The following is a 22,492-nucleotide window of genomic DNA, read 5'->3' as shown; positions in this document are numbered from 1 at the left end:
GGCCGCATCGTACAGTAGGTGTTCATTCAAGTACCAAAGACACTGGCAAGCGGGTATCTGCTCGTGGCCCCACAGCCACGTGGGGACATCTGGCTGCGCCACGGACTCGCCGCCACCTGGTGTGGTCTGTCTTTTCCTTCACCCAGCACGCGTGGGCGGTGGTAGGTCAGGTTTTAATCTTTATTCCCCGGTGACTAGGGATGCCGACCTCATCTCCGTTCCCGTTCGTATGACCTTTTTGGTGAAGTATCTCTTCAGATCTTCCATTTTAAGATTCAGGGGTTTGTCTCGTTGCTCCGTTGTAAAAGCTCTTTGTATATCGTGGACGCGAGGCTCTGTGCTCACAAGCATTTCTCCCCCGTCTACGGCCGCCCTTCTCATTTACGGAACAGTGTCTCTTAAAGACTAAAAGTTCTCAATTTTAACGAAGTCAGGTTTATTGCTTCTTCCTTTTTTACGCTTTCTGTATTTAAGGACTCTTACTCTGTCCCAAGCACACGATTACTAAGATTTTCTTCTCTACTTTCTTCTGGTAGTTTCAGTGCTCGTCTTTAGGTCCGCGAGTTAATTTTCACGTGCCGTGTAAATTATGGGTTGAGATTCACAATCTGTTATGTGAGTGCCCAGTTGCTACAGCGCTGATTGTTGAAAAGGTTATCCTCGACCCATCGAACCCCACTCACACCTTTTGAAAAGTCAGCTTAGGAGAACGTGGGCTTACTTTTGGACTGTTTATTCCAATGCATCGGTCAGCAAATCTGTGTCTGTGCCTTGATGACTGTAGCTTTACAAGAAGGCTTGAAATAAATTAAGACAACCACCCAACCTTGTTCCTCTCTTGCAAGTTTCTCTGATTTCCCCAGGTCCTTTGCGTTTCTTTTTTTTAAAATTTTTTTAATGTCTATTTATTTTTGACAGAGAGAGAGAGAGAGAGAGAGAGACAGAGCATGAGTGGGGGAGGGGCAGAAAGAGGGAGACACAGAATCGGAAGCGGGCTCCAGGCTCCAAGCCGTCAGCACAGAGCCCGACGCGGGGCTCGAACTCACGGACTGCGAGATCATGGCCTGAGCCGAAGTCGGACGCTCGACCGACTGAGCCACCCAGGCGCCCCACGGTCCTTTGCATTTCTACATAAATTTTAGAAGCTTTTCCAAGGCAGCCTGGTGGGATTTTGTTTGGGATGGTACTGAACCCAGAGATCAGCAGGGGGAGGCTGGGTCTACGGAGATCAAATCTTCTGGCCCTTGGACGTTGTACATCCCCCATTTATTTAGATTTTTAATGTCTGCCGGGCTGTGTTGTACTTTCCAGAGTAAAGGTGCTACGCGTCTTTTGTCAGACACCTAAGTATTTCCTATTTTTTATGCTGTTGCCTATAGTATTTCTTTGTTACGTTTGGTTTCTGATTATTCACTGCTGGTATTCCAAACTGTAATTTTGGTATCTTATGTCTTGAATCTTTCCTAACTCGATTCTTTCTTCTAGTGGCTTTTTTAGTGGGTTCTGTGGATTTCTTACACTGATAATCATGTCTTCAAGTAAAGGCTGTCTTAGCTCTTGCTTTGCAGCCTGGACGCCCGCCTGTCTTTCTTGCCCAACTGCGCGCCGCCTCACAGAGGCGGGCAGAGCAGGCACCCTCACCTTCCCACTCGTGGTAGGAGAAGTGCGCTGAGCCTCTCGCCGCTGAGTGTGATGTCTACAGCAGGTGTCTGTAGACCTCCTTTGCCAGATCAAAGAATATCCCTTCTACTACAGATGCTTGAGAGGTTTGTTAACACAGGTGGACGTTGAATTTTGCCGAACGTTTTTTCTACATCTCTTGAGCTACTCACGGCGAATCGCGTTGATTGATTTTCGAATGTTCAACTAAGCCTGCGTTCCTGGATAAACCCTACTTGTTTGTGTTGTATTTATTACCCTTTATATATACTTTTGGACTTCATTTGCTCTAATCCTGCTAGGAACTTTTTTGCATCTTAGTTCATGAGGGATATTTTCTACAGTTTTCTTATAACATTTCGGATTTGGTACCAGAGTGATGCTGTCGTGGTTGAGTGAGCTGGGCTGTGTTCTCTCCATACGGGAGAAGAACTTTGTGCAGAATTGGTTTTATTTCTTCCCTACACGCATGGTGGAACTCATTGGTCCAGCTGTCTGGGCCTGGACTTCTCTTTCTAGGAAGGTTGTTAGCTAGATTCTGAACATACTTAGTAAAATATCCAGGCGACTTACTTCTTCTCGAGTAAGCTTTGGTATTCTGTGTGTTTGAAGGAAATTGTACGTTTCACCCAAGGTGTTAAGCTTAGTGGCACAAAGTTGTTCATGATGTTACGTTTTCCTTTTAACAGCCGTGGGACATGTAGTGATGTCTCTTCTCTCGCTCTTGATATTGGTAATCTGTCTTTTTTGTGTGCAATGGGTGTGGCTAGAGTTTCCTTGATTTTATTGATCTCAAAGAACCCACTTTTGATTTGGGGTTTCAGTGTTTCTGTTTTGTGATTTCATTCGTTTCTGCACTGATTTTTATTCTTAAAAGCGCTTACTTGGCTGTCCTTTTTCTAAGTTTTCAGAAAAAAACGTAACGTTTGTTTATTTTTGAGAGAGAGAGAGAGAGAGAGAGAGAGCACAAAGCAGGGGAGGGTCAGAGAGAGAGGGAGACACAGAATCCGAAGCAGGCTCGGGGCTCAGACCTGTCAGCACAGAGCCCAACGCAGGACTCAAACTCAAGAAACATGAGATCATGACCTGAGCCGAAGTCGGACGCTCAACCGACTGAGCCACCCAGGGGCCCCTTCTAGTTTGTTAAGGCGGAAGCTGAAGACGTCGTTAGAGTCCCTCTGATACAGAGTTTGGCGGTATGCATTCCCCCTGACGACTTCACTTGCATCCCACAGATCTTGACGCATTATGTTATTTTCCTTGCATTCAAAATATTTTCTAATTTCCTTTTTGTTTTCTTCTTCGACGCCTGGATTATTTAGGAGCATAGGACTTACTGCCCAAACATGTGAGGATTTTCGAGATACCTTTCTGATATTGATTTCTACTGTAATTCGTTTGTGGTCAGAGAAAATACTTAATATGATTGGATTCTTCTTAAATGTATTAAGACTTGTTTTATGGCCCCAGCATATGGTTTGTGTTGGTAAATATCGCACCGGGCGTGGGAAAATGGTACGTGTCCTGCTGCCGGGAGGACCGTCCCGTGGACGTCGACCAGGTGGCTGCGGCCGGCGGCGGGGTCTGCTGTCGCGGTGACCACAGGGCACTGAGACCTCCAGCTCTAAGGAAGGGGCTGTGGGCTGGTTCTTCCAGAGCTGGTCACTCTCAGAGTGTGTTGTGAGGCTTTGTTACTGGTGTGTCAGTATTTGGGGCTGTGTGTCCTCTGATGAATGGGCCCCCTTATCACCGCGAAGCTCCCTTCTTTATCCCCAGTCGCATGCTTTGCTCTGAATTCTGCCTTGTCCGCTACTAACTCCGGCTTTCTTTTCCTCCGTGTGCCCATGGTGTACGTTTTCCACGTCTCTGGCTTTTAACCTGCGTGCGTCTTTATACTTAAAGTGGGCTTCTCGTGTGAAGTTCATGCTGAGTCTTACCTGAATCAAAACGTTTTCCTCTTAATGCATCGCTTAAGCTCGTGTGCACTTATTAGCGTGACTGAGATGCCTGGTGTCAACTGTCACAGTGTTTCCATAATCGTGTGTGTTTTGTCGTAGCCGCCGTGGCGGTGCTGTCTGCAGGATGCATGTTCTCTGCTCCGTAGAAACACCGTGATGTTCCGGAAGGTTCCCTTCTGTCTCGACAGCTGCCTGTGCACTCACGCTGTGACGTCTCCCCAGTCCTAGGAAGACCGTCACCGTCCCGTCACCACCTGGCACGCTGACACTCGTCCACACCCCCTCACGCCCGCCCGCCGCCCTCACGCACCACACGTGACCCTCCGGCCTCCTGGGTTTCAGGCTCCGGAACCCGGTGGACAGCCGGGTGCCCAAGGGAGAGACAGTGACACGTGCGGTTGTGGCTCTCAGTCGAGGGGTCCCCAGTGGCCTCGCTGGGCAGTGTGGCTGCGCGAGCAGGGGAAGGACAGAGTCACACAGATATTTTGGTCACGAGTGCTCCCAGCAGAGGGGACGGCATGTGGTCCTGTCCCCTGCCCTGCGCCAGCCCCGGCCTGGCTGGCCCTTCTGTGCTGGAGCTGGATGGGGCCTCGGCCACCTGCCTGTGACCCCCCCCCGCCACCACGGGAGCCTCTGTCTCTGGCTGTGGGGTGTCAGGGACCCCAGGGCTCGTGGGTCGGACGCAGGGGGCTCGCTGGCCTCAGGACAGGAAGGCGGTTAGGCCTGGGGAAGGACGGAGCAAACCAGCAGCACGAAGGTGTCAGCGTTTCCCGTGGCGGGGCGGGGGGCACACGCAGCCCCCCAGGGACAGCGCGAGGGGCCGGACAGCGTGGGCGCACACGGGTGGGGTGCGTACCAAAAATACTTCTTTACGATATATTTTACAAAACGGACAGACTATTTTTCACGGCATTTTTAAGCTTACGAGAAATTGCGCAGAAAGTACACAAAGTCCCCGTGCGCCCCCCGCCAGCACCCTGACCGCGCCCTTCTCTCCTCAGCGCGGGCCGTTCGTCACAATCGATGGGCCGACGCGGATCTGTTACCGTTCGCCCGAGTCCACCCTTTCCATGGGGCGTCACCCTTGGTGTCTTTTCTGTGGGTGTCGACCGATGCGTGAGGGCGTCCTGTGTCGTGCAGAGGAGCGTCCCCGCCCAGCGGTCCTCTGTGCCACCTGTGTGCATCCTCCCTCCCCTGCTCCCCTGCAGCCGCCGGTCTTCCGCTGTGTGGAACTGTGCTGACTCCTCGGCGGGCGTGTCCCAAAGTGGGGTCCTGGCCCCGTGTCAGCCTCGGAGGCGGGGTGAGCCCTGACCACTGTGGCCGACAGCTAGCGCCTCTCTTGCTTGTCTTCTCTTCCGTAAGCGTCCACGCTCCTTGGCTCCGGACTGGGCCGCGCTCTGAGCATCCACAGGGTGAGGGCGTCCCCGTGCCCTCGGGGGCAGGTCTGGGCTTGGCCGTGTTGAGGCTAGAGGTCGCTCTCTGATCCGGGGCCACAGGGCTCGGACGTGGTCCCAGGCAGCCGTGTGTCTGGGAGGCCCCCGGCCCACGTGTGCCCTGTCGCACCTGGGCACAGGCCTCCCTTCGCCCCGGCCCGAAATCTGCTGTCCCTTGTCCGGAGCGTGCTGGCCGCCCGCCCGGCTCCCTCCCTCGGCCAGGCCTCACCGGCACCCACAACATGGCTGTCAGGACAGACCTCCTCACAAAGGGAGTCAGATCTAGTCACTGCCTTGTTTAGAACTCTCCGGAAGCTTCCCACAGCTGTGAAGGGACAGCCACGCCCCTCCCTGTGACCCACAAAGCCCCTCGGGGCCCCGCCTCCTGGACTCGACCTCCCCGACGTCTGGCCTTCGCCACGCGTGACCCTCCAGTCCTGCAGGCTGCGGCTGGGTGGTCACTCCCCGGGGAGGCCTGCCTTCCCCCGTCCCCGTCCCTCTGCCCTCGCTCCTCGCCCGCAGTTGGGTCCCCCCGAGAATGAGCCTTTTCGGTCACGGTGCCGGGGGTCTCTGCAGGGGAGGAGCCCCGTGACCGGCGGTTGGCTTTCTTCCGTGTGGGGTACCCTCACTGTCACCCCACCGCCCCCGCGTCAGGTCGCTCTGGGGATGCGGCGCAATGGTGTGGGCGGCAGGCGGAAGAAGCCAACATACTTCGAAGGTCACAGAAAGCTCAGAACTCTGCACATTCCCTACTGAGCAGCTCCGAGTGCACGCGGGGGGCGGGGCAGGGGGCCGGAAAGCCGCCTGAAGTGAGCTGGGCGCCCGTGAGCGAGGGGCCGGGGACACACCTCCTAAGGCCGGAGCGCGAGGGTGGGGCCCCAAGTTAGCGCCTGAGCCCAGGTCCCCCGAAGGCAGATGGGACGTGGGCAGTGAGTCTGGGGCTGGTGGACGTGGCTTTCTGGGTGGGGGACGGCTCAGGGGCTCCTGGGAGGAGCCTGGATGCCCCTGGTGGCCGCGGGGTGTGCTTTGGGTCCCCTGGACTCAACCCAGGACCCGGCTGCGGATAGGGTTGGGGTCCCAGGTGTGAGGTGTGGACACAGGCTGGTGCCGGGGCATCTCGGCACCTGTTTCCTGGGCATTTCTTGTACCCTCTGCCCCGCACGAGGACGTGAGCCAGAAGGGGTGTGAGGCACCCTCGGGAGCTCTTGACGGAGAGGGAGACTGGCGGCCCCAGGCGGTCACCAAGACGCGAGGTGATGGCTTGCTGTGCTAGGGGCTCAGGGGAGTCACCGAGGAGGACAGGGGTTGGGGGGAGACCTCCTGGGGGGCAATCGGGGACCGCAGCCCAGGTCCCCGGTGACAGGAGCCCGGTGGGCCTGGTGAGGGCCAGGCGTCCACTCTGGGCACGCGGGAAGGGGGCGATCTCTGACTCAGGGTGTTTTTGTGTTTGTTTTTCTTAATCTCCAACTCGTTTCTTGCAGAAGGGTCCGTTTACTCGTACGTCTCTCAGGCTGGTTGCATTGTTCGTCTGATTTCTTCTTCCTCTTTTCTCCTTGGGCCCGTGGGGCGCTCACTCCCCAGCAGCGAAACCACGCCTTGTAGGTGCGCAGGCCAGCGAGTCCTGGCAAATGTCTGCCGTCGTGAAATCACGATCTGGAACATTCCCATCACCCCCAAAAGTCCCTGGTGCCCCTTGGCAGCTCACCCCGCCCCCGCGCCCCCGCGCCCCCAGCACCTGGTAATCACGGACGTTTCCTGTCCCCGCGGTCGTGCCTTTTCCAGAACGTCATATGAACGGCATCCTGCACCGCGGAGCCATGGCGTCTGGCTTCTTTCACGGACCAGAATACACGTGAGCTTCATCCCCGTTGCGGCGTTCACGACTCTGTTTCCTCTTAATTGGAAAGGATAAAATGTACCACAGTTTGTTTATCCGTTCACAGGCTGATGGACATTTGAGCCGTTTCCAGTTTTCTGCTGTTATGATTAAAGCCTCCCTGATTATTGCGTACAGGTTTCGAGTAGGCCCTGTGTCCTCATTCCTCCTGGGGAAAGCCCTCGGAGCGGACGGCCGGGCCAGCACGCTGGCCTTGCTGAGAGACCCCACGCCGGTTCCCACGTTGGCTCGCGTGCCGTTCTTTCCGTCGTCCACGCACGGCTGCTCTGGGTCCCCGTCCGTGCGGCCACCGCTCACGGTTCTAACTGCGTCTCCCCGGTGACCCGCGGCCCGGCGCGTCTCTCCCGGGGCCCGCTCCCCGCGCTGTACGTTCTCTGACAGAGGGTTCCGTTCTCTGCCTACCTTCGCGATCGGGGCCTCTGTCCTGCCGGTGGGACACCCAGTGGGTTGTAACAGCTGGTACGTTCTGGATCCAAGTCGAGACATTACATTGGGACGATCAAGTGTGTGTTTGGCCAGCATTCCCCACCCCACCCCCCACCGCCCCCCGATCTGTGGTTTCTCTTTCCTCTTAACACCGTCTTATGGGAGAGCACAAGTTTTTAATTTTGGCAAAGTCCAATTTTTCAGGTTGTTTTTTTCTTTAAAGGCTCATGTTTTTTGTGTCCTGTCTAAGAAATATTTGCCTAATCCAGGGTTACGGAGACTTCTCTCCTCTATTTCTGTAGAAATTTTATAGTTTTACATTCCGTGTTTATATCTGCGATCCGTTTCAAGTTTAATTTTATATGCAGTGACAGGTATTAAATCTTTCTTGCATGTGGCTATCCAGCACCGTTTTTCCATCGAATTAGTTTGACACCTTTGATGAAAATCAGTTGACCATATGCGTGGCTCTGCTTCTGGACTTTCTAATCTGTTTTGCCATTACCACACTGTCTTGATTAATGTGACTTTTGTAGTAAGCCTTGAAATCAGGCTGTGTTAATCCCTCAATTTTCTTCATTTTCAAAAGTATGTTGGCGATTCTAGTCTTTGCATTTCCATGTAAATCTTAGGATCACTTTGTTAATTTCTACCAAAAAAAAAAAAAAAAAACAAAAAACCCGTCAGAGTGTTGAATCGTGCCGTGGTGAGCCGGTGGTGGGTCAGTGAATCTGAGTGTCCCCGCGGGTGTCAGTAACATTGCGTTTTCTGCCTCACGGCCGTGCTGTGTCTCTATGCTTTTCTAGATATTTTTCCGTATCGCTCATCTGTGTTTTCTGGTTTTGAGTGCACAGATCTCCTACGTGGTTTGTGCGATTTGCTGTGTCGTGTTTCTGACATTACCCAAACGGTGCACTTTTCTTAATTTTGCTTTTGGATGGCTTCTTCCTAGCATGTTGACCTGGTGTCCTGTGGCTTTGCTAACCTTATTAGTTCTGGAAGCTTCTTTTTTTTTTTTTTTTTTGGTAGATTTTTTAGGATTTTCTATGGAGATGATAGTGTTGTCCCAAACAGAGTCAGTTTTATTTATTTATTTTTTTTCCATTTCAACCTCTGTTGCTTTTTGTCCCTTGTTCTTGTCTGATCGCTGGCTGGGCCTCCACGGTGACGTTCAGTAAATGGTGAGGAGAGACCAGACCCCCCGCTTCTGCTTCCTGATCCTGGGGGGACGCTTGGTCTCTCGCCATGAAGCGCGATGCTAGCTGTGGCTTCTGGACATGCCCCTTAGCAGCTGAGAAGCCCCCCTCTTTCCACTGTTCTGGGAAGAGTGGCTATCGAGTGTGGCTGCTGGATTTCGTCAGACGCTTTTCCTGTGTCTATTGATTATATACGTGTGTTTTTCTCCCTACTTTATTAATACGGTGAACTACGCCGAGCGATTTTCAAATCGTGAACCGACCCTGAATTCTTAGTAGAAAGCCTACTTGGCCATGGTGCGTTTTTTAAAAAATACATTGTTGGCTTTCATTTGGCCAACGTAACAGAGAGTTTTCACATCTGTGCTCACGAGGGATCGCGTCCGAGGTTTCTTCGCTCTCAGCGTCTTCGCTTTTGGCATTAGGTAATCAGTTGGGAACTGTTCCTGCTTTTTGGTTCCGGAAGATTTAGGGCAGAAATGCTGTTTTCTTCAGCGTTTGATAGGACTTGCAAAGCCATCGGGCCTGGGGTTTTCTTCGTGGGGAGGTTTTTGGTTAGAAATTCAATTCTTTTCACAGGCTTAGGGCCGTTCAGGTTATCGATTTCTTCCCGAGTAACTTTTGGTAGTTTGTATCTTTGACGTTTGTCCCCAAGGAGCCAGCCCCCCTCCCCATCCTAGGACCAGGGTCAGTCCCCTCTGTGGGAACGGGGGGACCCGGGGCTGTCCAGACACGGAGGACCCTCCTCGGTGCCCTGGCGGGGGGGGGCACGGGCTGGAGGCTTGTATCTCAGAGCCGCTCCAGGCCCCCGCCCAAGCTGGCCGCCCGGCCGGGCGCCCCCCACTCTGGTGACGGGGACGCAGTCGGTGGTGGGGGTTGAGCGGGGACTGAAGGTCAGACCTTCTCTGTTGCCTCCCAGCCCCGCTCCCTGGAAGGCCACCCCTTCTCGGAGGAATGAAATTCAAGCAGACGGCCCTCGGAGACCACGGCAAGTCTGCTTTTCTCTTACACTTTTACTCTGTAAACTCCAGCCCTAAAACAACACACATCCTTCTGAAGCTGTTCACATATTAGCTCTTAAAACAGCAAAATCCGTGCACAATTTCCTCTCAATCCCTTAAAACATTCCTGAAAGAAGAAGAAGAAGAAAAAAAAAAACTGTTGAAATTCACCGCCTGTCATGAAAACCTCTGGAGGTGCCGGGCCGGGCGAGGCACCCAGCCGTCAGGACGCCGAGGAGCGGGGCCTCCGCACACGCGCGCCCCGCGGGGACCCGAAGCCCACGCGGGCCCGTCCTCCCCCGGCCGGCAGCCCCCCGCCGCCTCCGCTAAAGCAAACACCATTCAAACCAAGGCAGAGCCTTTCAACGCCTCAACCAGATAATTAGAAAGGGTTTTCGTCCCCAAGTCGCTCTCGGTTTGGTCAACTTCTCGTTCTGGGTGAATTCTTAAATGAGACGTTTTTAGCAGCTCGGGCCCTCGGCAAATAAAGACTCGGCCGCCGCCCTCTCTCCCCCAGCCCTGCCGGCTAAGGTGGCCGTCGCAGGGGTGGAACTTCTTTGGGGTTAACGGCCCTCGGCAGCGAGGTTCCGGGGCTGAAAATAAACCCCATTTAGCCGGCCTGGAGACGGAAATAGCCGTGCCTGGGGAAGACGAGGGATTTGCTTTAAATACGTGTAAAGCTGGCTGCCGGGCCGCCTGATGGTGTCTACAGCTGGGCACGGGCGGTCCCGGGGCCTCCCGCGCCCCCACCGCAAATTACAGGGCGGCCCGCCCGGCTACTCCCGTGTGCTCGAGGCCCCGAGCGTGACTCACGGGGCTCTTGGCCCCCAGGCCACGAGGTGGAAAGCCCCCCCCGCCCCCCGCCGCCTCTCTGACTGTTTAGTGTCCTGGAACACGGCACCCCCCACCCCGACACACACACACCCAACCTTTCCTGCCCCTGGGCCTTTGTTTCTGCTGGCCTTAAGCCTGGGATAACTCTTCCAGCCTTTCGGGGTCTGTCTCCAGAGCCCAGATTTTCCCGTGGAGCAGGGAAGGCACACAGGCCAGCGTTTGCCCACGCACAGAATGGCGCTGTCTCACCAAGGCCTACAGGACAGGGCCCCTTCCCAGGAGGAGAAAGCTTTGGGGCCTGTGACCTGGACGTCCACAGGGACCTCCGTCCAGCTCTTGGTCTGACCTGGACGACGACCCCGAGTCCCCGGATGGGACTGCTGTTCCCTTCGGGCCAGAAGCCCGTGATCAAGGGGTCGCCATGTGGATTTCCTCTGAGGCTGGGAGGGGCGGGGGGATCTGTCCCAGCGTCCGGTGGTTCCGTGGCTCGTAGATGTGTCCCCCCCACCTCTGCTCTCTCTGCACACGGCATTCTCCCTGCTCGTGTCCGTATCTCCCCCTTTTGTCAGGACACCAGTCATATGGGATCAGGGCCCAGCCTAGTGACCTGGCTTAACTAATTACACCTGCAAAGACGCTGTTTCCAAACAAGGTCCCGTTCGCCGTCCATGGGTCGGGACTTTAGCATACGAGGTTTGGGGGGAGACCCTTCAACCCCAAACGGTGCCTGGGTGAGGGGTGAGGAGTGGGTCTGTGGAGCAGGAGACACTCGGGATCACTCAGGACCTGTCCTGCTCTGGTGTGGGAGGCAGGTGGCCCTTGGGGACTATTGCCACCCGGCCAGCACCCTGGGGGTGGCATTGTGCTCGGAGCCAGGGACTTGGTCAGAGGGAGACGGGAGAGGCCCCCGTGCTCAGGAATTCTTGAAAAAGATGCGGGGTGTCATTGAGTCCAGTGAAGTGATGTTGGAAACTGCTTTGCCCACCCACAGTGCCATCGACGGGGGAGAAGGGACGGGGGGAGATGAAGTCACCGGGGAGGCAGCCACTGGGGGGGCTACAGTATTAGCTCTTCCGACGGGAGCAGGGGCTGTTCCAAGCTCCAGGGGTGAGGGTGCAGCGATGGAAGAGCATAGTCCAGTGAGACGTCCCCGCTCAGGAATGAGAAGGGAGGGGATACTATGTCGATCACCTCTCCCACTCGAAGGAAAATGAAGGAGACAACATCACACAGCAAACAGTAAGTAAATCGAATCGGATGTACCCAGTTTTACACTAAATGTGAACGGCCTGAGAACCTCTGTTAAAAAGCAGGGACTCTCAGAAAGGTTTTTAATTTCATTTTTAACAAATACGTCGTTGAGAGGAATTCAGTAAAGCAAACTAATAACAGACGGTGGAAAACGAAGGAACGGCCGAGCCATGCTGAGCGCAGGGTGAACGGCGTCGGCGCTCAGACAGGCCCAGGCAAGGAGGAGACGGGGTTGTAAACTCTGACGTGTCAAACAGCGTAAGAGCTCCGTAAAGCAAAAGCTATTGGAAATGCGGGGCAAGGCGGGTTAGATGTGATCACTGCAGGCGGCTTAAGTTACCTCTCAGAATAGGACGATTCTGGCAGACGCAGAATACGTGAGGGTGTGGACGGCTTATGTTGCAATGGATTCTAACGGTAACCTGTGGTCCCTGCTGCTTACAGCTGTGTAACAAGCATCCCCCAACCCACGAACCAGCACTGTAACTATGGGTCTTCCTGACCAGGACCTAGTTCCTTACGCCCACGAACATTTGTAAAACCAGTCATTTCACTCGGCTGTTGGGGTGGGGGGGGGGAACCCAACACACTTTGAAAAATTGGGATGAAGTTGGCTGTGATCAAAACCCAATACAGTTAGAAATAAAGGATGACGAGGTTACCAAAAAGGCTCAGCTATTTGGGAATTAAGCAGCGAATGCTCTCGTGAATAACCCCCAGGATGAAGAGGTGAATGTCGGGCACGCCTGCCAGGCAGGGTCACGGAAAGTCTCCCTCTGCGCCATGGGAGGCACCTTCTGGGACTGCACCCCGACACTGACCACGGACACGTAATTTTCATCCCATCATCCACAGTTGGTTGGTAGTGGCTTCCTTGTGTTGTAAGTGTCGCCTCCCCATGTGCGTTGAAATGCACTCGTTGAAAGCAACTAATGAGTAAAACACACACATTAGATGGTCGCACGTACCGCGTGTCTACCGAGCGCCCTTCGCCGGGTGCTCTGGGGGGCGGCCACGGGCTGTATAGCCACTTCACCAGAATCTGGGAGAAGACAGCTGCCCGGGGCCCACTTCCTGGCTGTGTCTGCCTCTCCCCCCCGCCCCCAGTCAGGTGTCTGTAGCAGTGGGGCCCTGGCCCACCTCCCGACCTCGGGAGCACCCAGGTGGGGAGGAGGCGGGCCGTGCTGACGTGCCCTGCGGTGCGGGCACGCTGTCTGGTGCAGGAAGCTGGGTCCTGGCACGGGTAACACGTGCAAAGTGACTGTGGCAGAGAGAGTCACTCTTCCCCTCCGGGCGGGGGTGGGGGTGGTTCTCTCAAGGCTGAGCTGGGAAGCCAGGGATCCGAGGATTACGGGCCTGAGGATGCGCCACGGCCGTGGGTGTGGTCGAGTTTCTGGTCTTGCTTTTACGCTCTGCGCCCCCTGGATACACACACAGCCATGGGGCCTGGGCCCTGGAGTCTGCAGGTGCTACAGAGGAGGGGGCCAGGCTGGACGCCTGACTGGAGTCACTGAGGCTCCTCTGGGTGGGCAGTGAGCTGTTGGCCGCAGGGACGATTGCTCAAAAGCTGTCCTCCGCTTTCCTTGCTCCCTAAAAGCCCGTCTGGCCCTGCAGAGGGGTTTCCCGGGGAGCCCACGCGTGGAGAGTCGGGACATCTGTGCCTCGCCCCGTTGGCCGCTGAGCCTGCAAAGCTGTACTGGCAGGTCTGATCGCGGCTCCCGTGAGGCCGGGGTGGGGGTGGGGGGTGGCACAAGGTGAGCCCCAGGGACTGACCCCAGCCAGGGCGTCAGGAGTGGGGGGGAGCCCTGGAGCCTCGCCGCACCCCCAGGCGCCTGCTGGGGTGCGGAACAGGGGTGAGGGAGGCAGCCAGCCCCCCGGCAGCCTGGACGGTGGGCCTCCCTCGAGCAGCCTGCTCGGGCAGCGTCCGTGGCCCCTCACCAGGCCAGGGGACCAGACGGCAGCTGTTGCCCACTTGCAGGGCCCGGTGCTGGGTAGATGGGAATATCCGTCCCCATGGTGATGGATCGAGGCTATGGCCTGGCCTGCTTGGCCCGCAGAATGGCCACCCCAGACAGCTGGCAGGTAGGGCTGCTTCTCGGGAGAACGCGGACCAGTGCCTCCTGAGTCGGCCCAAACCCGTGACTGTGTTTAAGAGGTGGGGCAGCACCCAAGGCCCATCCAGGCTGTCGGCCTCCAGGCGGGGGGCTGCTGTCTCCTTGCTGTCTGATGGCTCGCGGGGCCCTCCTGGGAATTCAGGGTGGCTAGCCTATTGGGGAGAGGCTGTGGGGCCCCAAACCACCGGTGACTTCAGGCAGGTGGGTCCCAGACCCGTGTTGGGGGGGAGGTGGGGGTCCATGTCCCAACAACAGGGAAGTATTGTCTGGCCTGGAGACACTGGGTCTTCCTGGGTCCCCCAGCCCCCCCGGAAGGCAGCACCCATCCCGGGTGAGGGGGCGCGGGGGAAGAAGCAGGCATGTCCCCCACCTAGAGTTTCCCGTGTGGCCCTTAGAGCACCAGGTGGGCGCCCTGCTGGGGCTCGGCGTGGACCGTGCTTCCAATGTGAAGACAGACCCCCAGCTCGGGAGACAGCTGAGGAGGTGGGGAGGGGCCCCCTGGGCTGGGATGAGTCCCGCTGCCTCGGCAGGAGGGAGGTCGGGCCAGGGAGACACAGGTGAGGTCCAGGTGGAGGCGTCAAAGGCTTGGGGTGCATCACACAGGGTCAGGGGTCAGATCAGGAGGGGCCCTCTGTGCTGCGGACAGAGCGGGGGTTCCGACACGGATCCGGGGTGGACTCGGGCCTCCGGGGGCGGCGTGCGAGCCCCAGACCGGGTCAGGGTTCTGCACGCCTCTGTGCCGAGCCCCCCCTCCCACCTGCTTGCCTGCCCCTGGGAGGTCACTTCTGTCTTGAGGCCCTTCAGTGCCACCCTGTCTTCTGGGTCTTTCCATGGCACCTCCACAGGCCCAAGCGGCCTGTCTAACGTCAGCCCTCCCCACAGCCCTGGGAAGTAGGCACCCCAGGACCCCCACTCTACAGACGAGGACACTCAGACGTTGGCACGGTTGTGGGTCCCACCGGGGTCACCGCCTGCGTGTTGGGGATGCCGTATCCTGCCGTCCTGTGGGGGAGAGGGGCCCTCGGTGGCCTCTGTCCCGGCGCAGGGCTCCCCTCGGGCAGCAGGGCCCCTTCCCTGTACCCCCAGTGGCTGACCCGGGGCCTGGCCCACAGGCTGTGTGGACCAGGGAGCAAAGGGGTCCAGGCACACGGGCCCCCGCCCCAGCACGGGCCGAGGTGGGGCAGCGCTGGCGGGCGCGGGTGGGGCTGGTGGGCGCAAGTGTGGGCCGAGGGCCCCAGCTGTGCCCAGCACATGTCACCGGGAGGCCCCAGAGCCCTCACCGCGGGCGCGCGGCTGGGAGCAGCTGGCCACGGGCAGCTCCTGAACAAAGGGTGCTTTGAGCGGCCTGCACGCCTGCTCTGTACTCTCCAGCCAGCTGACTGTCCCGGGAATGCGCAGGCCAGCTCCCCCTGCGGCTCATGGGGTCCCGCTTGGAGTCAGAACAGCTGGGCTGGCCCCTGTGCTGTAGGGACCACAGCCCCCCCCCCCCCCCCGTGGGGACGCCTCCCGGCTCGTGGGAGGAGAGGAAGACCCTTATGCTGGTTGCCCACGGCCCCACCCTGATGGGTGGCCTGGTCGGGTCCCCTTGTCCCCCCCGCCCCGTTCCAGGTCTCTGGGACCCCTTCTCCGCCGGCGAAATCCCGTTGACCCCGGGAAGTACGGGCATCCTGCCCCCTGTGGCGGCCCTCGGTGCGGGGCGGGGGGGGGGGGGGCGGGCAGGAGCTCCTGCAGAGCGGCCCCTACCCCCACCCCAGGGCTGCATCCCTAGTGGGCCACATCCAGCGCCCACAGGGCCACCGGGGAGGCAGCTGTGCTATTCGTCCTTGACCCTAATTCCTGCTCTTTGTCATTTCTCACCTGACAACCCGCGGGCCCCTGCACCCCACAGTCCCCGGTGCTTAATCCTTTGTGGTTCAGTCTCTATCTCTCTCCGAAATTTTTCATCATCGAGATAATAGAACAGTCACATCAGAGACCGCAGGAATCACAAGGATAAGGATCTGGGAGGCTGCCTTTCTGTTTAGCAAAAGAAGAAATATTTTCCGTCCCAAGAGTCGGGATGTGAGGTCGGCTAATCTAAGCGGGTTTAACCTTCAGGCCGTCTTGCTCTCTGTCACATGTGAGTGGTTCGTGGCCGGGACGTTCCCGGCGCTCCTAAGTCATGCGATGCCAGCAGCACTGAGCCTCAAAACACGCGGGGCCTTAGACGATCTTCCCACTGATGAGGATGCAGTAGCTGATAAGGAACAACAGATAAGCCCAGCAGCGACCTTCATCCTTCTCGTCGTTCTACACGGTTACGAAACGCTTGAGTAATCGCCAACCTTTTCCCCGTGTGCGCTCGCAGCGGGAGAAACCAGATAAGCCCCTGCTTTTCTGAACCTTTATCTCCACTCTTGGGATTTGCAGAACTGCTGTCACAACAGTTCCCCCAAAACAGCGAGGGCAGGGGGGGGGCCGGGGTGTCTGTCAGCAAAATGGCAGTATTTCAGGCGGGGACCCCACGGCCAAGTCCCGGGGGCAGCGAGCCCGTGCCGTGGGGCGTCCGAGGCAGGGCCCAGAGCCTCCCGGGGAAGGAACCCCGAGCTTGTGCAGGGCCCCACGTGCCCTGTCGACACCGCGACGAAACGGGGCGAGGGAGCGTTCAGAGACTCCGTGATCACTGCCAGCCCCCTCCCCGGGTGGACCCTTTGCACGCTGCCTCCTCTGCTGTCCCCGCAGAAGGGGACCCGGCGGGGTGCCTGGCATCGTTCCGTGAGCTCCCCTGACACCGGGCTAGCAGCGGGTCCGTGAAGACGGGAGCTTGTGCCCCAGGCCAACCACGCAGTGACTCTCCCAGCCCCAAGCGGGGTGACGTTCGGGGCCCATCTTTCCACCCTGTGGGGCCGCCCCGAAGGTCCTCTGTGGGGCCCACGGTGTGTCTGTTGTGGTCAAGCACACAGAGCACCACGTTCGCCATTTCCAAGGGCGCAGTCAGTGGCATTCAGTGCATTCACGGAGTTGTGCAACCACCACGCCCGTGTAGTTCCAGAACTCTCCCGTCCCCCCGGAGGAAAGCCCCTAACCGGGGGCAGCCGCTCCCCACTCCTCCCTCCTCCAGCCCCTGGCATCCACTAATCTTTCTTTTCATAAAATCGTGGTGAAATACACATACCATGCACTTTATCATATCTGTGTCGAGGTGCATGCAGAGCTCTGGGCGCTGAGCACGTTCATGCTGTTATGCAGCCGTCCCCACCCTCCGTCTCCAGAACTTTCCGTCTTCCCAAATAGAAGCTCCGTCCCCATGAAGCACAGACCCCCAGCCCCGGCGCCCCCCGTGCCACTTTCTTTTTTAAGAAAAAAACCCTGGGGCCCCCCGGGTGGCTCCGTCGGTTGAGCGTCCGACTTCGGCTCGGGTCACGATCTCACAGTTCCTGAGTTCCAGCCCCGCGTCGGGCCCTGTGCCGACAGCTGGGAGCCCGGAGCCTGCTTCGGATTCTGTGTCTCCCTCTTCCTCTCTGTCCCTCCCCTGCTCGCGTGCTGTCTCTCTCTCTGTCTCCCTCAAAAACAAATAGACATTAAAAGAAATTTGTTTTATTTCAATTTATTTGAAAAAGCAAAGCAGTTCACTCATTTTTCACTGCGCACCCCCCCCCCCCCCCCAGCAACCGTCCGTCTGTTCTCCGAACCCACAAGCGTGGTTTCGCCTGTATGTGCGGTTTCCACACGAGTGAAATCTCGGGGCATTTGCCATTTGCCGTGGTGCCCTTGAGATCCAGCTGTCGTTGCGGACGGCAGGGTTTCCTTCTCCTTCCGTGGGCAGCCTCCGGCCGCCGCCCTGCCTTGGCTGTCGTCAGTGACGCTGCAGTGAACGTGGGGGTGCAGGTACCTTTTTGAATTAGCGTCTTCATTTTCCCTGGATAAATCCCCAGGAGTGGAGTTCCTGGGTCTTACGGGAACTTTCACTTTCCGAGGCACCTCCGGCGGCGCGCGAGGGCTCCCTTTCTCCACGTCCTCGCCGACACTTGTGGCTTCTTATCTTTCCTTACTCGAGCCTTCGTGACAGGCGCGCGGCGCTATCTCACCGCGGTTCCGATCCGCGCCGCCCTGATGGCGAGCGCCCTTCTGGGTGTCTGTGGGCCGTCACGTCTTCTCTAGAGAAACGTTCGCTCAAATTCCTCACCTATTTTCCAATTGGGTTCTTTGTTAGAACTTGTCTGTAGGATGATGCCGGATCACACCAGTAACACTGCTGAGAGCCACCCCTAACACCCAGCACCGGGGAGACCCACAGGAAGGGCCCAAGTCCGGCCCGAAACTCGCGGAATGACGCGGGTCGGGGGGGGGGCTAGTTGGACGCCTGGACCCGTGAGGCCCGCGTCTCAGCTCTTGGCAGGTGGTAAATGCTTGGGTCTGTCCTCTGGTCTCAGCACCCGCCCTGGCCCACCGGCCCCTCGGCCGTGAAGCTGACACCGGCCGGGGTGGGAGGGGTCCCCCCGTCCCTCTGGTTTGACTGTGGTCTCCGAGAGCTCCTCTCGGAGGACGGCCTCTGTCCTTGTGTCTGCAGGGCAGAGCTCAGGGCCGCGCTCCCTCGGCGTCCCGGCCTCCCGGCCTGCATCCTTGACCTGCTGCGCACCTGGGGTCGCACAGGCATCACGTGGAGCTGGCCGAGAGGGCCCCTGGGCTGGCTGTGCTGTCGGTGGCGGAGCCGCGTGGCTTCCACAGGGGTGGTGGGTGCGGCTCCCAGGGGGTGGGGGGTATTGAGCTGCAACGAGGAAAGGTGAGGACCCAGAGTGGGGAGCTGGGGGGAGGGGAGCACCTGGGGTGTGGGCCTGCCGCGGGCCAATGGGAGGCTCTCGGGATAGGGTAGGGGGGTGGGGCCCTGGGAAGGGGGCCACAGACCCCGACCCTCTGGTATGGAAAGTGGGGAGCGACAGCAGAGGCTTGAGCAGTGAGCCTGGGGGGAGGTGACGGCTGTTGGCAGGCTCTGGGCGCCCTTTAGTTCACCTTTGGGGCTTGCTTAGGGCCTGGAAAACAAAGACAGAAGAGTCTGGGGCCTGCTCCTGCCAGGGTGGAGAAAACTCAGGGCACAGAGGGTGGCCAGGGTGGGGGGTCACCCTTCCCGGGTCTGGGCCGCTGGGGCTGGAAGCTGGCCTCCCTTAGCCCGGAACTAATGAGCCTGCTGTGGTCCGGGGGACATGGTACCCGAATCAGGGGTGACACCACGGGATGACAGAGGTCAGTCCTCATGCAGGCTCCCCGCCACCGGTCTCTGCAAGTGGACGGTCAAGGCCAGTCACAGCCCCGCAGCAGCCTCCAGCCCTCCTGTGAAAACATTCCAAGGCCCCTGCTGGGCCACAGCCCCCGCCGGAGCCCAGGTCAGCGGACAGGTGGCTTCAAGAGAGAGCAGTGGGCCGGGCTGGCCAGCAAGCCTGCCCGTGGGGTGCTTGAGCCACGGCGAGGCCCCCGCAGCCCCAGCACGCAGCACCCAGCTCTGAGGGCCTGGCTGTGGCCTTGACCCTGAGTGCCACCCCACCCAGCACTCCAGGCAAACATCCGTCCCACCGCCTCATGCCCCGTCCCCATCCCCTCCCAGCGTGCGGGCAGCATGGCACCTCGAGCTCAGCCCCGCCTGGGGCCTGGGCCTCGCTTACACACGGTGAGCGCCCCATGTGGCCGGCCGGGCCTCGTGCTGCATTCCAAACTCAAACAGGATTTGAGGATTAGCATTGTTTTAAATTATTCCTACACCTCACCCCTCCAGGGGGAGTCCGTGTTCTCAGGCAGCCAGCCCTGGGAGAGCGGGGGTAGCTCCGGACCAGGTTCTCCCCACGAGTGAGACAAAGATGATTCGGGTCTCAGCAATCAGCAATCCCTGATAGTTAGTTATCTCGAGGTCTTTCAGAAGACGTTTCTTGTGCTTTGAGTCTACGCGGGGCACAGCTGAGGAAGGGATTTAAACGATAAGAAATGCATGAAAACAAGAACGAAAACTATGGAATGGCTGAGAAGCCGGATGGTGTGTGGATGTTCAGGCAGAGCGGGGAGGGAGGCCCCGAGGACGGCTCTTTTGGGGACCCCCTAGTGGCCAGGTGACCCCTTCTCCACAAAGATGCCGGTGCCTGTGTCTCCACTTGGGGAACGCGGAGGTGACGGCCAAACCCTGGAGGCCCGTGGTGCATTCAGACCTCGCCCATCACGGGCTCCTCCCGCCTGCCGGGATCCGGCAGGGCTGGGTTCTTGGGGGACACGTGAACAGGACGGAGCCTTGCGAGCGGGGGGCCGTCGGCCCCACTCTCTCGTTCGCCCGGTGGATCCGCACTGAATGCCAACCGGGGCAGGCCCTGGGTTGTGGGGCTGCGGAGCGGGGGATGGGTGGTGCACGTGGCCACTGCCCCCGTGAGGTCACACGCCCCCTGCCCCCTCCAGGGCACGCACGACCCCCCCCCCCCGAAGGATTCAGTGTTATGAACACAACTTTTTTGCAACAGGAAAGAGGTAAACTCTCAACTCTCCTAGGCTTCCCCCCGTATCCACTGAGCTTGCCCCCAACACTGGGGGCAGTGCCCAGCCACCCCCTCGTGGTGGGGAGGGCAGGGGTGCGCTACGGACTAGGACCTGCCCTGTCACCCCGTGAGGCCCCCTGCCAGGGCCGGACTCCAGGGGCAGGAGGATCAGCATTGCCATCTTCGTCCGGCTCCTTCCCCTGAGCCGGCGGTCTGGCCACTGACACGCCACCCCTTCCCCCCGGACCCCATCGTGGTCCTGGCCTCCACGGTCGTCCTCCGCGTGGGCTCCAAGGGGCAGGTTTTTGGGCCACCCCAGGGCCCATCCCTGATGGGGCAGGTGTCAGAACCTCCTTCCTTTATAAGGCTGAGTGATATTCCCTCGTACAGATGGCCCCCATCAGGGTTTGGGGGGACAGCGCTGAATCTCTACGTCACTCTGGTGCCAGCAGCTTCTCTGCAGTCCAGGACGGGGGCTGTGCCTCCCTCCTTTCATTTCTTGGCATGATATCTTCAGGTTTCACCGCACCCGGCTTTTGCCTCCTTTGTTAACTCACAACTCCCGGATTCCTTCTGATGCGCCTGTTAATGGAATTGGTTTAGTCGTTTCTTTTAAAGATCGTTCGCGGTTGGTGGAAACGATACATTGTTAACTCGCGGTTGGTAGAAACGATACATTGTTAACTCACAACTCCCGGATTCCTTCTGATGCGCCTGTAAACGGAATTGTTTTAGTCGTTTCTTTTAAAGATCGTTCGCGGTTGGTGGAAATGATACAAGCGACACAGAAGTGCAGTTGCTTGGTGCTTCTTGACTCGCGCCCGCCTTGCTGAATTCTGCAGCGATCTACCCGGCGTGTTGTGTGTGCCTGTGTGATCTTTGCAGTTTTCTACACGTAAGTTCACATCCCCTGCGAGCAGAGATGGTTTTGCTTGTCCTTTCCGATTGCGATGGCTTCTATCTCTCTTCCGCGCCCAGCCGCTCTGGCTGCGTCGTTTAGCACAGCGTCGAATGCGATGAAGGAAAAGCTCCCGTCGATGTAGCGTGTGCTGTGGGGTTTGCAGGTGTGGCTTTTATTACGTGCAGGCACTATCCCTGCGTTCCTGATTTCACTGGTTTTAGCAGGAAAAGGTGGGCAATTCTGTCACATGCCTTTTTCGCAGCGACTCAGGTCGTGCGTTTTTACCCCGTTCTGTTGACGTGACGGGTTGTAGCTGATCGGTCTCCCTACGCCGGGCCCCCCTTCCGACGTCAGTTCCATTCGGTCACAGTGTGTGATCTTTCCGACAGGCTACTGAGCTGGCTGCTAGTATTTTCTCGGCCGGTTCTGCACCGGTGCTCACAACGGAGGCCGATCTGGGCTCCTCGTTCCTTACGTGTAGCGTCTTTGTCTGGCTTCATTCTGGCCTCGCAGGACGAGTCAGGAAGTGTTCCCCTCTTCGGTGTTTTGGAGAAACTTGGGAACGATCGGGGTTACTTCTTCTCCAGATGTTCGGTAGGTTTCACCAGCGAAGCCGTCGGGTCCACGGCTTGTCTTGGTTGGGAGAGTTGTGCTCACCGGTGCAGTCTCCTGGCTAGTTCTGGATCCGTCAGGATTTCCCGCCCCTCCTCATCCATCTGTCCATTTCACTACATTGTCGTTTGTTTCCCTTTGAACGTGGTTTTCAGACCGTCTCTCTTCGCTTGTCTGCCTAGCCACCCGCCCATCACCCGTCCTCGGTAGCCTGGGTGTTAGCCCTCGGGGTCCCGGCGTCCCCTCCTCGAGGTGCGCTGACTGCAGACTGAGCCCTGGCCGTGGAGCGGCTCCGCCAGAGGTGTCCTCGAGGCCTCTGCCCTCCTCCTCCTCCTCCTGCCACCCGCCTCCCTCCCCTGCCCTGGGGCGCTCCGGCCCCCGGGCCCCGGCGGAGCTGACAAGTGTCCCCGGATGCCGTGTCCTTGGTGGCGTGGTGGCTGTGAGGTGAACGAGGGACCATCTCCCAAGGATGGATGCTCTCTGACGCGCAAATTAGGATGTACGGCCTGAGCTCTGGGGGCTCGGTGGCTTAAACGAGTGCGGCTGGAGGACGCGAGCCCAGGTCGTCGCGTGCCTCAGGGCCAGGCGAGGCCGCGAGACCTGAGCCGCTGCTGAGCCCGGGTGTGGATGTGGCCTGGCTGGGCCCTGGTCTGAAGAGAGGCAGGTGTCTGCTGGGGGGGGTGGGTCCGGCCTTGGGCCACTGGCCTGTCCCGGTGGGCTGC

General features: G+C 58.4%; 1 protein-coding gene and 1 long non-coding RNA gene across 10 annotated transcripts in view; one reads left to right on the top strand and one right to left on the bottom strand.

Moving 5' to 3' along the window:
* KCNQ1 (potassium voltage-gated channel subfamily Q member 1) overlaps positions 1-22,492 on the top strand; it is a 321,574-nt gene that overhangs the window by 57,409 nt on the left and 241,673 nt on the right. The gene's annotated exons all lie outside the window — the stretch shown is intronic.
* LOC123602088 lies at positions 17,735-22,486 on the bottom strand. The gene is made up of 3 exons (XR_006714359.1): positions 18,957-22,486; positions 18,388-18,778; positions 17,735-17,934 (listed from the first exon to the last, which is right to left on the bottom strand). It is a non-coding gene; the product is annotated as an uncharacterized LOC123602088 (long non-coding RNA).

This window comes from Leopardus geoffroyi, chromosome D1 (assembly GCF_018350155.1).
Source record: "Leopardus geoffroyi isolate Oge1 chromosome D1, O.geoffroyi_Oge1_pat1.0, whole genome shotgun sequence".
In the NCBI taxonomy this organism is placed as follows: Eukaryota; Metazoa; Chordata; class Mammalia; order Carnivora; family Felidae; genus Leopardus; species Leopardus geoffroyi.
Note: the sequence above shows the minus strand (reverse complement) of the source record. Positions and strands in the feature narration are given on the sequence as shown.